Source organism: Oryctolagus cuniculus, chromosome 3 (genome assembly GCF_051225735.1).
Source record: "Oryctolagus cuniculus isolate XC-2025 breed Fujian yellow rabbit chromosome 3, ASM5122573v1, whole genome shotgun sequence".
Classification (NCBI taxonomy): Eukaryota; Metazoa; Chordata; class Mammalia; order Lagomorpha; family Leporidae; genus Oryctolagus; species Oryctolagus cuniculus.
In genome coordinates this window covers 85,445,001-85,458,632 of record NC_142869.1, presented here as the reverse complement: position 1 = coordinate 85,458,632, position 13,632 = coordinate 85,445,001, and the positions used below count along the sequence as shown (strand labels likewise).

General features: G+C 40.3%; 1 protein-coding gene across 15 annotated transcripts in view; it reads left to right on the top strand.

Annotated features, from left to right (window-relative positions):
* GPD2 (glycerol-3-phosphate dehydrogenase 2) overlaps positions 1–13,632 on the top strand; it is a 203,252-nt gene that overhangs the window by 78,844 nt on the left and 110,776 nt on the right. The window lies entirely within an intron of this gene.

Genomic DNA, 13,632 nt, shown 5'->3' with positions numbered 1-13,632 from the left:
ACCAGCTGGGTTTTTCATTCTTGTTTAGAAGATTAAGGTGAAAGAATATGATAAGCCATTTGCAACTGGGCAAACTATGAGCTTCTAACTTTCAACATTTTTGGGTATAGCTTTCAGTCAAGGACTCTCTTGTACTTGTTGCTTTTATTTCTTTAGGTTACTAGGTGGTGAGGCCAGCTTAGAATCCCATATCCTGAATGGAAAATCCCACTTTAAAACACTTATTGGTACAAATCAATGTACTGGCTTGTGGTTAAAAGAAAAAAAGCTCATTTTCATGTGACTTCTGCTAAAGTTGGACAATGTGGAATAGGTTATGTAGTTGTGTTTGTCTTTTTCATTCTGAACTAGGAGTTCAAAATTTCTCCAGGAATGTATATTGCAGGTATTATTAATTGACTGACTTGTTATTGAAATTGTTCCCATACATTGGTCATGCTAAATGCACTTTTTATTTTTAAAGATTATATTCGTTCCTTAAGAGTAAGTGTGAAAAGATGATGCTTCAGGGGAGAGCATTTAGCCAAGTGTTTAAGACACCCTCATCCCACTCTGGAGTACCTGTATTCAATTCCTGCTCTGCCGCCTGACTCTAGCTGCCTGCTAATGCAGATCCTGGGAGGCTGTGGTGATGGAGCAAGTATTTGGGTTCCTGCTACTTGCATGGGTGACCTCAATTGAGTTCTTGGCTCCTGACTTTGGCCCCAGCACTTACTGGCATTGGTGGAGTGAATCAGTCCATGGGAGCTCTCTCTGTCTCTCGAGTAAATAAGTAAATAATAAGCGTGTTGCTTCAGCTAAGGCGGTTTCAGAGTGTACTTCTGTTTAGGACATGGTGTTGAGGGATTGGGTTACTTCTGCCATCTTTATGAGTGCTATCTGAAACGATTGGAAAATGCCAATGCCAAAGGTTACGATACCTAATATGAAAAGTTGTTGCTAAATTTGTATGTGGCTTATGTCTTTTAACCATAGTAAGCATGTTCTATCATTTACAGCTTAACTTTTTACCTAGAGTATTATTCCATGTTTATTTTTTCTTTGATTTCTATCTAATAATTCATCTAACAGAATAGAATAAATTGAAGATATTGTCCCAAACAAGTTAGGGATCTATTTTAGTCAGGAAAATCAAGGCAGTATAAGGGTATTTTGATTCCTGGAATGTTTTGTCATTTTATGCTTCCTAAGTTAGACATCTTGACCACCCTAATAGCCAAATGAAATAGATACCAGCAGCTTGAAGTCATTTATAATTTTAAACTGACAAGTTCTGTTGAAAAGAACTACTACAGGCATATTCAGTCAAGGAGTTGCATATGAAATCCAACTGTGTTGCATGAGTGAGAGAGAAGAAACCCCTGTTTGAGCCATTGCCATAAAATGACCACAGGCCTCCCTTAAGTCAGCTGTCTTCTCTTGGAAAATATCTGCCAATCAGAGCCATTCTAGAGGGAGAATTTACTTGACTTCAGTTGTCAAGAAAAATATCCCCCTTGAGATGCATTAATTTCCTCAATTTTTGTTTGGAGAAGCCTTAAATGTGACTAGGTATACTTCATTGTTCTCCAGTGATGCAGGGTGTGTTGGCTTGTTTGACAAGTATATTTACCTTCTGCGTTTTTTTATTTTTTTCTAATTTTTAAAGATAACTACAATGGATAAGCTGCCCTTCTATAAAGAATAAGTTGGTATTGAAACCCTTGATACTGCTGCCCTACAAAGCTTTTCTGTTGACTTTAAGTGCTGGCATGTTTTGCTGCATTCCCAAACTCTGTCTCCCGGCTCCCTGGCTTGTGCTCATTTGGTATTCTCAATACAAAGCTTCCTTCTTAAAATACAGGCAGGGCCTGTACCCTAAATACAAATGGGTGAATTCTAAGCATTGATAAATTTTTATTTGCAACTAAAAGAAAGAAAATCAGTGTACATGCTTTTAAAAATTATACAGAAAACACAATGAAATAAAATCAGATGTGGTTTTGGTTACCTTTACTGTGTTGCTTGAATCAAAGCCACAATACTTCAGGAAATACAGGCCTTTGTGGAGAGTGCCATTGCTGGGTGTCAGTTGCGATTAGAGGTGTTAGCAGTTATTTATATGTCTCATTTGACTCTAAGTATGGCTTTTCTTCATTCATGCATGCCATATACATTATCTTATGCTTATCAATGATGAATAGTACTAACTGTTGGTCCAAGTGAAACCTAGAGTTTTTTTGTTTGTTTGTTTGTTTTTTGGTAAGTGGGTTAGTAGGGGGCTGGTGCTGTGGCATAGCGATTAAAGCCACCGCCAGTAGTTCTGGCATCCCATATGGGTGCCAGTGCATGTCCTGGCTGCTCCTCTTTTGATCCAGCTCTCTGCTATGGCCTGAGAAAGCAGTAGAAGATGACCCAAGTCCTTGGGCCCCTGTACCCGCGTGGGAGACCCGGAAGAAGCTCCTGGCTCCTGGCTTCAGATCGGCGCAGACCCGGCCATTGCCTCCAACTGGGGAGTGAACCAGCAGATGGAGGACCTCTCTCTCTCTCTCTGCCTCTCCTTTTCTCTCTGTGTAACTCTGACTTTCAAGTAAATAAATAAATCTTTTTTTAAAAAATAGAAGTAATGGAAGGATAACAGACCCTCAGAGCTTAAAGGAGTGGGCTCTTACTATTAATTTTCTTTTGGAGCTAGGGCAGCCTAAAACTTGCATTCCAAAGAGGAAGCTAGTGAGGGAAAGGAGATGAATGCTTGTGGACTTCTTTTGTCCCCCTGCAGGGAAAGGGCTTTGTGACCACACATGATGTCCATGTTCCAGACTCCTTCTAGGAGTGCTCTCTGGATTTTCCTCCTCCTTTTGTCCTCCTCAGCTGTAAGTAGATGACTGTTTCCACAAGGTCATCTGCATTTTCCTTTTCCCCAGACCAGCTGTGTGTTAATGGACAGGAGGCTGAGTAGTGGAACATGAGCATCCTACAGCTGTGTTAAATGCCTCCAAGGATATAGCAGACAAACACCTCAGTGGTCATGTCTAGATTTTCAAGTGCAACGTGTCTTTGATTCACTATTAGTATGGGTTGGTTTTTTGTTTGTGTTTTTTTTGTTTGTTTGTTTGTTTTTTTGACAGGCAGAGTGGACAGTAAGAGAGAGAGACAGAGAGAAAGGTCTTCCTTTGCCGTTGGTTCACCCTCCAATGGCCGCCGCGGCCAGCGCACTGCGGCCGGCGCACCGCGCTGATCCGAAGACAGGAACCAGGTACTTATCCTGGTCTCCCATGGGGTGCAGGGCCCAAGTACTCGGGCCATCCTCCACTGCACTCCCTGGCCACAGCAGAGAGCTGGCCTGGAAGAGGGCAACCGGGACAGAATCCAGCGCCCCGACCAGGACTAGAACCCGGTGTGCCGGTGCCACAAGGCGGAGGATTAGCCTAGTGAGCCGTGGCGCTGGCCATGGGTTGGTTTAATAACAAATTTTTAGTTGGGGCACTTACGGAACATCTTCTGCAGGCTAACATCCACTGAAAGGAAGGGCTGCTTCACCGACGAGCCTCCCTTTCTAATTCCAACCGAGTGGGAGAACGGGGTCCACGGAGAGGTGAATATAAATTAGGAAAGAGGGCCTTGAGGTGCTTTCAGAGCAGGTAAACCTTTATGAGGAGAAGAAGTGAAGAGCATTAACGTCAGGGCTGCACGAGCTTCCTCCAGTAGTTGGCAAGGATGGGGGTGGTCATAGAGAATGGAGCAAGAATAGAGTGGGAGAACAAGGATTTGACCTGGAGCCGCTCTCCCCTTTATTTCTTGGTACTACAGGCCAAGGACAGTTTTTGGAACTTTGTTTTTGACTCAATATTTATTATTTATCTCCCAGGACCTAACTGGAAAAATTGATGTGATGGTGGGGGCTGCTTTATAACCCCAGTGGCATGGCTGTTGTAACCAAGACCTATTTGGGTCTGAGGGTGGGCCCTCTCACATAACACATGCTGAGTTTATTTCTTCCACCCCCTGAAGCTGTGGTGGGCTTTGTGACGTAATTCTTAGGTACAGCCTGAGAACCACCAAAGGCTTTCACAAAGCCCGGATGTGGAAGATATTCTTTTCTTTTTTGCGGCACCACACGTGGGCAGGGAGTGGGCTTCAGAGTATGGAAATGAAAACCTTTCCAGTATGAGAAGAAATCTCATTAGAATCAGGGAATTAAGAGATTATCATTGATTGTTGATTCTCATTGCTTCACACTGATTGTTGTTCTGTTCAGAAGCAACACAGTATGTTCTTTGCAGCTGTCTTGGCAGACTGCCTACGTCTAACACCTAACCTTACTTTTCAATAGCTAGCGACTATTTTTTAAATTCAGTGGGCTACATATTCCTCCATCTGTAAAATGGGAATAACAAGTGATACTTCTCTCTTGGGATTATGGAAGACAAAGTCAGGAAGAGTTCTTGGAACATGGAAAGATTTTAAAAAGTGTTAGCTATTATGGAATTTCCAGGTAAGTGTGGTTGTAGTTAGCAAGAAAGTTTGCTTTTGTCATTGAAGATCTTTGCATTTGGAGATAGCTTATTCATACTTTGAGATTATTAGCAAATGCTGTATCCTTTGTCTGAAATTATAGAATGGCTCAAAAACAGGAATACAAAACACCTTTCTGTTTTCTATTCTTTTTTTATTTATTTATTTTTTTTGCTTTCAAACTTTTATTTAATGAATATAAATTTCCAAAGTACAGCTTATAATTTACAATGGCTTCCCCCCTATAACGTCCCTCCCACCCGCAACCCTCCCCTTTCACACTCCCTCTCCCCTTCCATTCACATCAAGATTCATTTTCAATTCTCTTTATATACAGAAGATCGGTTTAGCATACATTAAGTAAAGATTTCAACAGTTTTCTCCCACACAGAAACATAAAGTGAAAAATACTGTTTGAGTGCTAGTTATAGCATTAAATCTCAATGTACAGCAGACTAAAGACAAAGATCCTAGAGGAGTAAGTGCACAGTGACTCCTGTTGTTGACTTAACAAATTGACACTCTTGTTTATGGCCTCAGTAATCACCCTAGGCTCTTGTCATGAGCTGCCAAGGCTATGGAAGCCCCCTGAGTTCACTGACTCTGATCATATATAGACAAGGCCATGGTCAAAATGGAAGTTCTTTTTTTTTATTTTTTATTTTTTTATTTTTTTATTTTTTTTGACAGGCAGAGTGGACAGTGAGAGAGAGAGACAGAGAGAAAGGTCTTCCTTTGCCGTTGGTTCACCCTCCAATGGCCGCCGCGGCCGGCGCGCTGCGGCCGGCGCACCGCGCTGATCCGATGGCAGGAGCCAGGAGCCAGGTGCTTTTCCTGGTCTCCCATGGGGTGCAGGGCCCAAGCACCTGGGCCATCCTCCACTGCACTCCCTGGCCACAGCAGAGGGCTGGCCTGGAAGAGGGACAACCGGGACAGAATCCAGCGCCCCGACCGGGACTAGAACCCGGTGTGCCGGCGCCGCTAGGCGGAGGATTAGCCTAGTGAGCCGCGGCGCCAGCCAAAATGGAAGTTCTCTCCTTCTTTCGGAGAAAGGTACCTCCTTCTTTGATGGCCCCGTTCTTTCCACTGGGATCTCACTCGCAGAGATCTCTCATTTAGGTTTTTTTTTTTTTCCCCCTAGAGTGTCTTGGCTTTCCATGCCTGAAATACTCTCATGGGCTTTTCAGCCGGATCCGCATGCCTTAAGGGCTGATTCTGAGGCCAGAGTGCTGTTTAGGACATCTGCCATTCTATGGGTCTGCTGTGTATCTCACTTCCCATGTTGGATCATTCTCTCCCTTTTTTATTCTATCAGCTAGTATTTGCAGACACTATTTTTGTTTATGTGATCCCTTTGGTTCTTAGTCCTATCATTATGATCAATTGTGAACAGAAATTGATCACTGGGACTAGTGAGATGGCATTGGTACATGCCACCTTGATGGGATTGAATTGGAATCCCCTGGTATATATCTAATTCTACCGTTTGAGGTAAGTCAGCTTGAGCATGTCCTGAATTGCACATCTCTTCCCTCTCTTATTCCCACTCTTATATTTAACAGTGATCACTTTTCAGTTAAGTTTCAGCACTTAAGAAGAATTGTGTATTGATTACAGTCTTCAACCAAAAGTATTAAGTAGAACAAACAAAAAAATACTAAGAGGGATAACATATCAAGTTGCTCATCAACAGTCAGGGTGAGGGCTGATCAAGTCACCGTTTCTCCTAGTGTTCATTTCACTTTAACAGGTTTCCTTTTTGGTGCTCAGTTAGTTGTCACCTATCAAGGAGAACAAGTAGTATTTGTCCCTTTGTGATTGGCTTATTACACTCAGCATAATGTTTTCCAAATTCCTAACAGGGATCACTTTTCAGTTAAAATTTAAACACCTAAGAATAATTGTGTGTTAATTACAGAGTTCAACCAATGGTACTAGAACAAAAAAAAAAATACTAAAATGGATAAAGTATTACATTGTACATCAACCGTCAGGACAAGAGCTGATCAAGTCACTGTTTTCTCATAGTGTCAATTTCATTTCAACAAGTTTCCCCCTTGGTGCTCAGTTAGTAGTCGCCGATCAGGGAGAACATATGATATTTGTCCCTTTGGGACTGGCTCAATTCACTCAGCATGATGTTTTCCAAATTACTCCATCTTGTTGCAAATGACCGGGTTTCGTTGTTTTTGACTGCTGTATGGTATTCTATAGAGTACATGTCCCATAATTTCTTTATCCAGTCTACTGTTGATGGGCATTTGGGTTGGTTCCAGGTCTTAGCTATTGTGAATTGAGCTGCAATAAACATTAATGTGCAGACAGCTTGTTTGTTTGCCAATTTCATTTCCTTTGGGTAAATTCCAAGGAGTGGGATGGCTGGGTTGAATGGTAGGGTTATCTTCAGGTTTCTGAGGAATCTCCAGACTGACTTCCATAGTGGCTTAACCAATTTGCATTCCCACCAACAGTGGGTTAGTGTCCCTTTTTCCCCACATCCTCTCCAGCATCTGTTGTTGGTAGATTTCTGAATGTGAAACCTGTTTTCTATTCTTGATTCCAGACCTGAGGATGAGCAAGGTGGGAAACCCTACCTTGGATTTAACTCTTTTAAGTAATACATTCCTGGAATTTCCTACTCTTTATTTTCCTATTTTTAAAAGATTGATTGATTTTCTTGAAAAGGCAGTTACAAAGAGAAAGGAAGAGACAGATCTTCCATTCACTGGTTCACTTCCCAAATGACCACAAGTGGCCACAAAGGCCAAGACTGGGCCAGATTGAAGCCAGGAGCCAGAAGCTTCTTCTGGGTCTCCTACGTGGGTGCAGGGATCCAAGCACTTAGGCTATCCGCTGCTGCTTTTAGTAAGGATCTGGATTGGAAAGTGCGTTAGTAGGGAGCTGGATTGGAAGTGGAGCAATCCCAGACTTGAACTGGCACCCATATGGATGCAGCCACAGCACCACCCCTAATGGGTTTCTTAAGTTATATGAGTGTGATATTTTTGATAAACTAGTATGTAGTTTATTTTATTTATTGGAATTCTGTGATATAACATTTCAAAAACAAATAATGTTAGAAAACAATGCTAAACCTTTTTAAATAAATTTGAATTTTCATGTATAATTTACTTGAAATGGAATACAGTTAAACTTATTTCTTTTCCAAAGCCAGTGGTTTTTGAGCATGTGATGAAATAATAGCTGTTAATGACTGGATATTCATATTTTTGCAAAATACCATCTCACTTTATAAGAGACAGTGACTCACTGTCCTTGTGAATAGTTTACAGAATACCATAGCTCACTCTGTTACGTGTCTTAAGGGAAGATGGAAAAAAAAAAAAAAACACAAAATGGTAACAGTGATGTGTTAGGTGAGTGCAGGTAAACATGTGCTAACTTTGTTTTTAGTGTCAGCAAAACCCAGGAGGAAAAATATGTATGCTAATGAGAGGCAGAATGATTTATAGATGATTAAAATCTGCAGGGGTTTTGAGAACATTGTTTGCACTTGTAATTTCAGTTTCTCCCTTGTAAAAGATTTCTAATAAAGCACTGTTTCTTGATTAAGGGTATTAATGACTGAGAAGTTTTTAAGTCAGTAACGAAAAACAAGATTGGTAAAAAAAACAAAGATAAGATGATCAACTATAGTAAAATAAAATATATTTTAAGATTAAATTTAGTGGATCCCCAATATCTATTAAACAAAATCACATTTAGCTTCCTAAATATGCCTGTTAAGCAAATGTGGCTAGATTTTCTGAACCGATTATTGTGCATAGTGTATGAAAGCTTTCAGAACTCTCATTTCTTCAGCAAGTAAAGGTCATATCACTTTATTCTCTCACTTTTTCCCCCACCAGTCAGTATATATGAGTCAGTGACCCACAACATATCTTTAGTGTCTGTATACTTCTTTTCCATCTCTGATCCAGAACATAAACATTCTTCCAAAACCTAGCCTTGTTAGGCATAATAAGAACGACAGAAAATTAGACTTATTGGTTGGATTAATTTTGCTTATGTTAATGATGTGACAGAAACACTTATGGGGGTGGAGAAAGCTGAAGCTTGAATGAGAATCATCGAAGGAAATTGATATCGTAAACACAGCATCTAGACCATGATGTCAGTTAAGAAACAATTTAAGCCGGCGCCTGGTTCACTAGGATAATCCTCTGCCTATGGCGCCAGCACCCCGGGTTCTAGTCCCGGTTGGGGCACCGGTTCTGTCCCGGTTGCTCCTCTTCCAGGCCAGCTCTCTGCTGTGGCCCGGGAAGGCAGTGGAGGATGGCCCAAGTGCTTGGGCCCTGCACCCACATGGGAGACCAGGAGGAAGCACCTGGATCCTGGCTTTGGATTGGCACAGCGCCGGCCATAGCAGCCAATTGGGGGGCAAACCAATGGAAGGAAGACCTTTCTCTCTGTCTCTCTCTCTCTCACTAACTCTGCCTGTCAAAAAAAAAAAAAAAGAAACAATTTAAATCACAAAAATTCCACCTAAGCATAGCTTTTCAGCAGTGTCTTTGAAAACAACAGTTTGTTTTGTTTTAACACCCCTAACATCTTTTAGAATTTAACATCCGTTAGAAATATACTTCTGGTTCCTAAGCCTAAGGAGTATCTGTGGGTTTGAAGTGAGTATAAATTGTTCTGAGCATTGATGTAGCCGAAATTATCATGTGACACATTTGCTTTGTGTTTCCCAGATTGCTTTTAACTTTGTGAGTCAATTCAGGCTACCAGACTTGTTTGTTCTTCCTGAGTAAGTCATCTTCCATTTCCAGAGGCATTTTTCATGTTTATAAGCAGCTTTTCTTTTTAAAAAATCTTAGTGTAGAAGTGCTGTAAAAACAAATATTCCTAAACAGTCTTCATTTTTGTTGAATTTTCAAAATTATTTTTTTGCACAAAGCTGGAACTTTGTATCCTTTGATAAACATCATCCCACTGCTGCCCCTACTACCCCCACCCACTCCACTACTATGCCCCGTCCAGACCCTGGAAACCAGGATTTTACTCTGCCTCTAGGAGCTGGACTGTTTTGGATTCCACATAGAAGTGTGGTCATGTCTTTCTGTGTCTAGTTTACTTCATTTAGCGTAGTAGCTTCCAGATCCATCTATGTGGTCACAAATGGCACAATTTCCTTCCTTTTAAAGGCTGAATGATATTTCCTCGTGTATGTGTGTATATACCATAGTTCTCCATCCATTCATGCATTAATGGAAAGTTAGGCTATTTGCATATTTTGACTATTGTGAATACATGTTTCATGTAATAACTGATAATATAGTTATTAGTTGTCCATCATTTTTATTGACATTTAGTTGGGGACATTTTTTGACATTTAGTTGGGGACTATGATGTTAGACACCATGGGAAAAATGTATTTGAAGGTGGAGAAAGAACTAGTGTTCGAGGAGTAAGTTTCTCGGTTCTTCCTGCCTGCTTTAAGAGCCATCAGCGTAAGCATTATGTCAAATATGAAGATAGAAATGTCTCTCACCATATTTTTTGGGGGAATATATTTCATGACCTATCCTTTTGCAGCTCTATCTGTGTGGATGAATTTTTCTGTTATTGATGGGGACTTATTCATCAGGGGAATATTCAGAACTATGTATACCTTCTTACAAAGTAGAGGAGTTACACATCATGAGTTGTAATGCTAGGCATATCTCATGGCTGTGTATTAATTGGGCATTTGATGTAATAAACAATCTGCAAAGTTCAGTGACATATCATAGTAAAGGTTTGTTACTCATATTATGGTTCAGTGTGGGCAAGTGAAGGGACTGTTTCTTGGAATTATTCAGGGATTTTCATCCTTTATTCCAGTGGCTCTGCCATACCACTGGGCTTTGCTGCCCCACTGGATCATTTAGATTCACCTGTAGAAGAGGTTGGGATCTGCAATCCAGCAGTGTTTTCTGTCAGAAGAAAACAAACTTTTGCGAGGTGTTCAGCCATTACATCTGTGTCCTGAATTTAATTTCTCACCTAGTGGACAAATGAGTTATTTTTAATAGTTTTATTGTTAGGGTTTATGCCAAAGGCCCTATCATTCATTTGCCCATTTTATTTAGAACCTTGTGCATAAATTCCTGGAACAACTATTTTTCTCCTAGAACTACAGCTAAATTTGTTGGGAATGTGTCTGATATCTAAAACGTGATAAGGATTCTGAATACTCTGTATTTTAGATAAGGCCAGTTGAAACTATTCTTAACTACTCTATGGTTAAACTGTTTTCAGAGGCATGTTTCATCAAAGCACTAAAATTATGCAGACTGAGCTGGAAATGTTCTCTGAAGAGCAACCTATCATCTTCCTTATAATTTTGGTTTTTATTTAACACTTAGCCCCCAAAGTGGGGCCATGGCAATATCTTCAGTTCTAACTCACATCAGGCCTTCGAGGAGTTTGTGATGCTATTTTGTTGCTGGCATACAAAATCAGTGAGGTTAACTGTACTTGTATAGGTCAGCCAGTGAGTCAACGACTGAGCTATGATTAGCGTTGACAGCTGGTGAGCTGCTAGGCTGTTGCTAACTGAGCAACATTGACATTCATTTTGATTTGACTTTGCATTTCATTTTCAACTATTTATTCATTTTAAGGCCTCTTTAAGAAACTTTTTAGGGATATTGTGGGACTGAGGAAACTTTCTATAAATGCTTTGGGGAGAGTCCTTTTGCTTCCCTTTCTCCTCTCCCCATCTTCCTGTTTAATAGATAATTTATGTTTATGCTAAGAAAGCCTCTTCTAGTAGTCCTGCAAATTAAGAAAATAGTTGCTGTAAGTGGAAATTAGGGCATCTAAATTTTACTTTATTTACTTTGTAATTTGTGGTTTTCAGTGAAGAATTTCTGAGATAAGTACAAATTAGAAAATTATATTTGATGAAATAATCTATAGAGAAATGATAAAGATGTGTCACAGATTTGACTAAAACTGAATATAAGGTTAAAGTGTAGCTGAGGGTTATGTGGATTTTAAAGCTTGGCTCTGGTCATTCAGCTCAGTGGGTTAGCATTTTATTCGCAGGACTGGATGGGGTCAAGAACTTTCTGTTCTGGATCCGCTTCCAGACGTGCACTTCAGAGAGACTTTTAAGGAGCGGTGCAGTTTCATAGAACCCTGGGTGTCAGCTGCCCAGTGTGGCTGGCTCTGTGTTAGGCAGATGTCCTAGGACTCCTGTTTTCACTGACTGCCATCAGCCGTTCTGTTTTTCAGCTAGAAAAAGTTGGATAATTTCATTGTTAGGCTATATATTCTGATGGCTGTAGAGGAGCTTCTTTGTGCTTTCTCAAAGAAATCCCAGTCCCCTAATGGCTGGGCAGCAGCTTCAAGGAGAACTAGAGCTCTGTTCTCAGCTACTCCAGAAGAATGGACTCACTTTGTTTCCCTTTGGTTCTCAAAGGAGATGCCAGTTCACCAACTAGAACCCCTCACTGACTGTGTTCACACTGAGAAACATTACTTACTTATGGGAAAAAGCACCAGTAGTTTAGAATCATAAGCTAATTCAGTGTGAATGAAGGCCATTAGAACATTTTAAGACTCTCTATGTGGAGATGGTTTTACCTTCCAGGAATATACAATTGTGGTTAGTCTTTCAGTGACAACAAAACAGAAAATAGTTTTCCTTAAATGCAATGATGCCATTGATTGACTCACATAATATGGAAGAGTGAGACTGATAGTTGCAGTCTGAAGTGATTTGCATGAAGCCCTACATTATACTCCAATTATTACTGTACATAATTACAGGACAACCTGGTTGTTAATTGCCTGTGGTCTTTAAATATGCACTTCTTTCAGGTATAGACACTAATTATTAGATCTTGTTTTCGGTCTCACCCGAAGTTGCAAATGTCTAGAATTTTTTTTTTTTAATTTGCAAGTCTAATGGTGCACAGACATAGTAATACTGATCTCATTCTCAATCCTGTTTAGGGTGAATATTCTCTGGGATGTAAAGATTATGAACTTGGTTTTCAATTTTGTGTAGATGTTCGTGTGAGTCTTCACAAAACCTGTATGTTTCCCATCAAAATGCTAGGTGAGTTATCTTTCTAAATTGTAGGGAAGCATTAGTTTACAAGTCAAATAAAAAATACCTACTTCCAAGACAGTTAAATACAGTCAGGCATGCTATCAAATAACACTGGAAATTAGATATTCTCCCAATTCATCAAGATACATAAGAATTTATGTGGTTAAGTGGTAGTTGGAATTATGCTAGGCAAGAGGCATTTGCCTTGTGTATTGGCCTCTTCTTCCTTCTGGCTGCAGTGGCTGAATTGGGTAGTTGATCCCATATCTGGTAATGGTGGACCTGTTCCTTCCTTTTGGAAAGGGTTGGTCATCTCTTCTGCCCATAAGGAACTGACTTGTAAAGTACAAGTGTGAAGTCAGTGAGTGGGAATCCTAGGTTAACAACAGGACATAAGCCCTGCCCAAGACAGTAGCTTCTACTTAATTACAGTAGATTTATCTCAGATAGAACTCCTGGTTTTTATGTGAAATACAACAATTTAAAAATATTGAATGTATAACTCAGTCTTAAAGAGAGTAGTATGCCAGCCAGAAAAAACATGCTACTATGACTTCTGATTTGAGCAATGCTATTCTCATTTGCTATTTTGGTTTTCATCACCCAGCTAATGTCTACTGATCTTTCTTGACTTGATTTAGCTTCAATTTCCAGGAATGTGGCTCTTGTTGCCTCTGCAGTATCTTAAATCCACTTGTAAGCAGTATTACAATTGCCTATTTATCTTTTTCCATTGTCCCATAGTTTATAGAATCCTCAAGGCCTCCAGTAAATATTGATTTATGTACAAGTGATGGGGGTCAAGTGTCTCCTTGGGACACATGAGAATTTGGGTCTCTCAGGTTTAGGGCATATACGATTCCATGACTTCTCACAGCTTCTGTATCAGTCCTTCAGTGGTGCTTGTCTCCCAGATTCCTCAAAATGCCTTGGAAAGAGGGAAGGTGAGGAAAGGATAGGTCTGGAAGGTCTGGAGCTGAAAGGCCTCTTGTCTTAAAGTGTGCTATTACTTACTACTAGTGTTTTATTTCTTGCTGCCTTTCTCTTCTTTATTTCTTCTCAATCAGCAT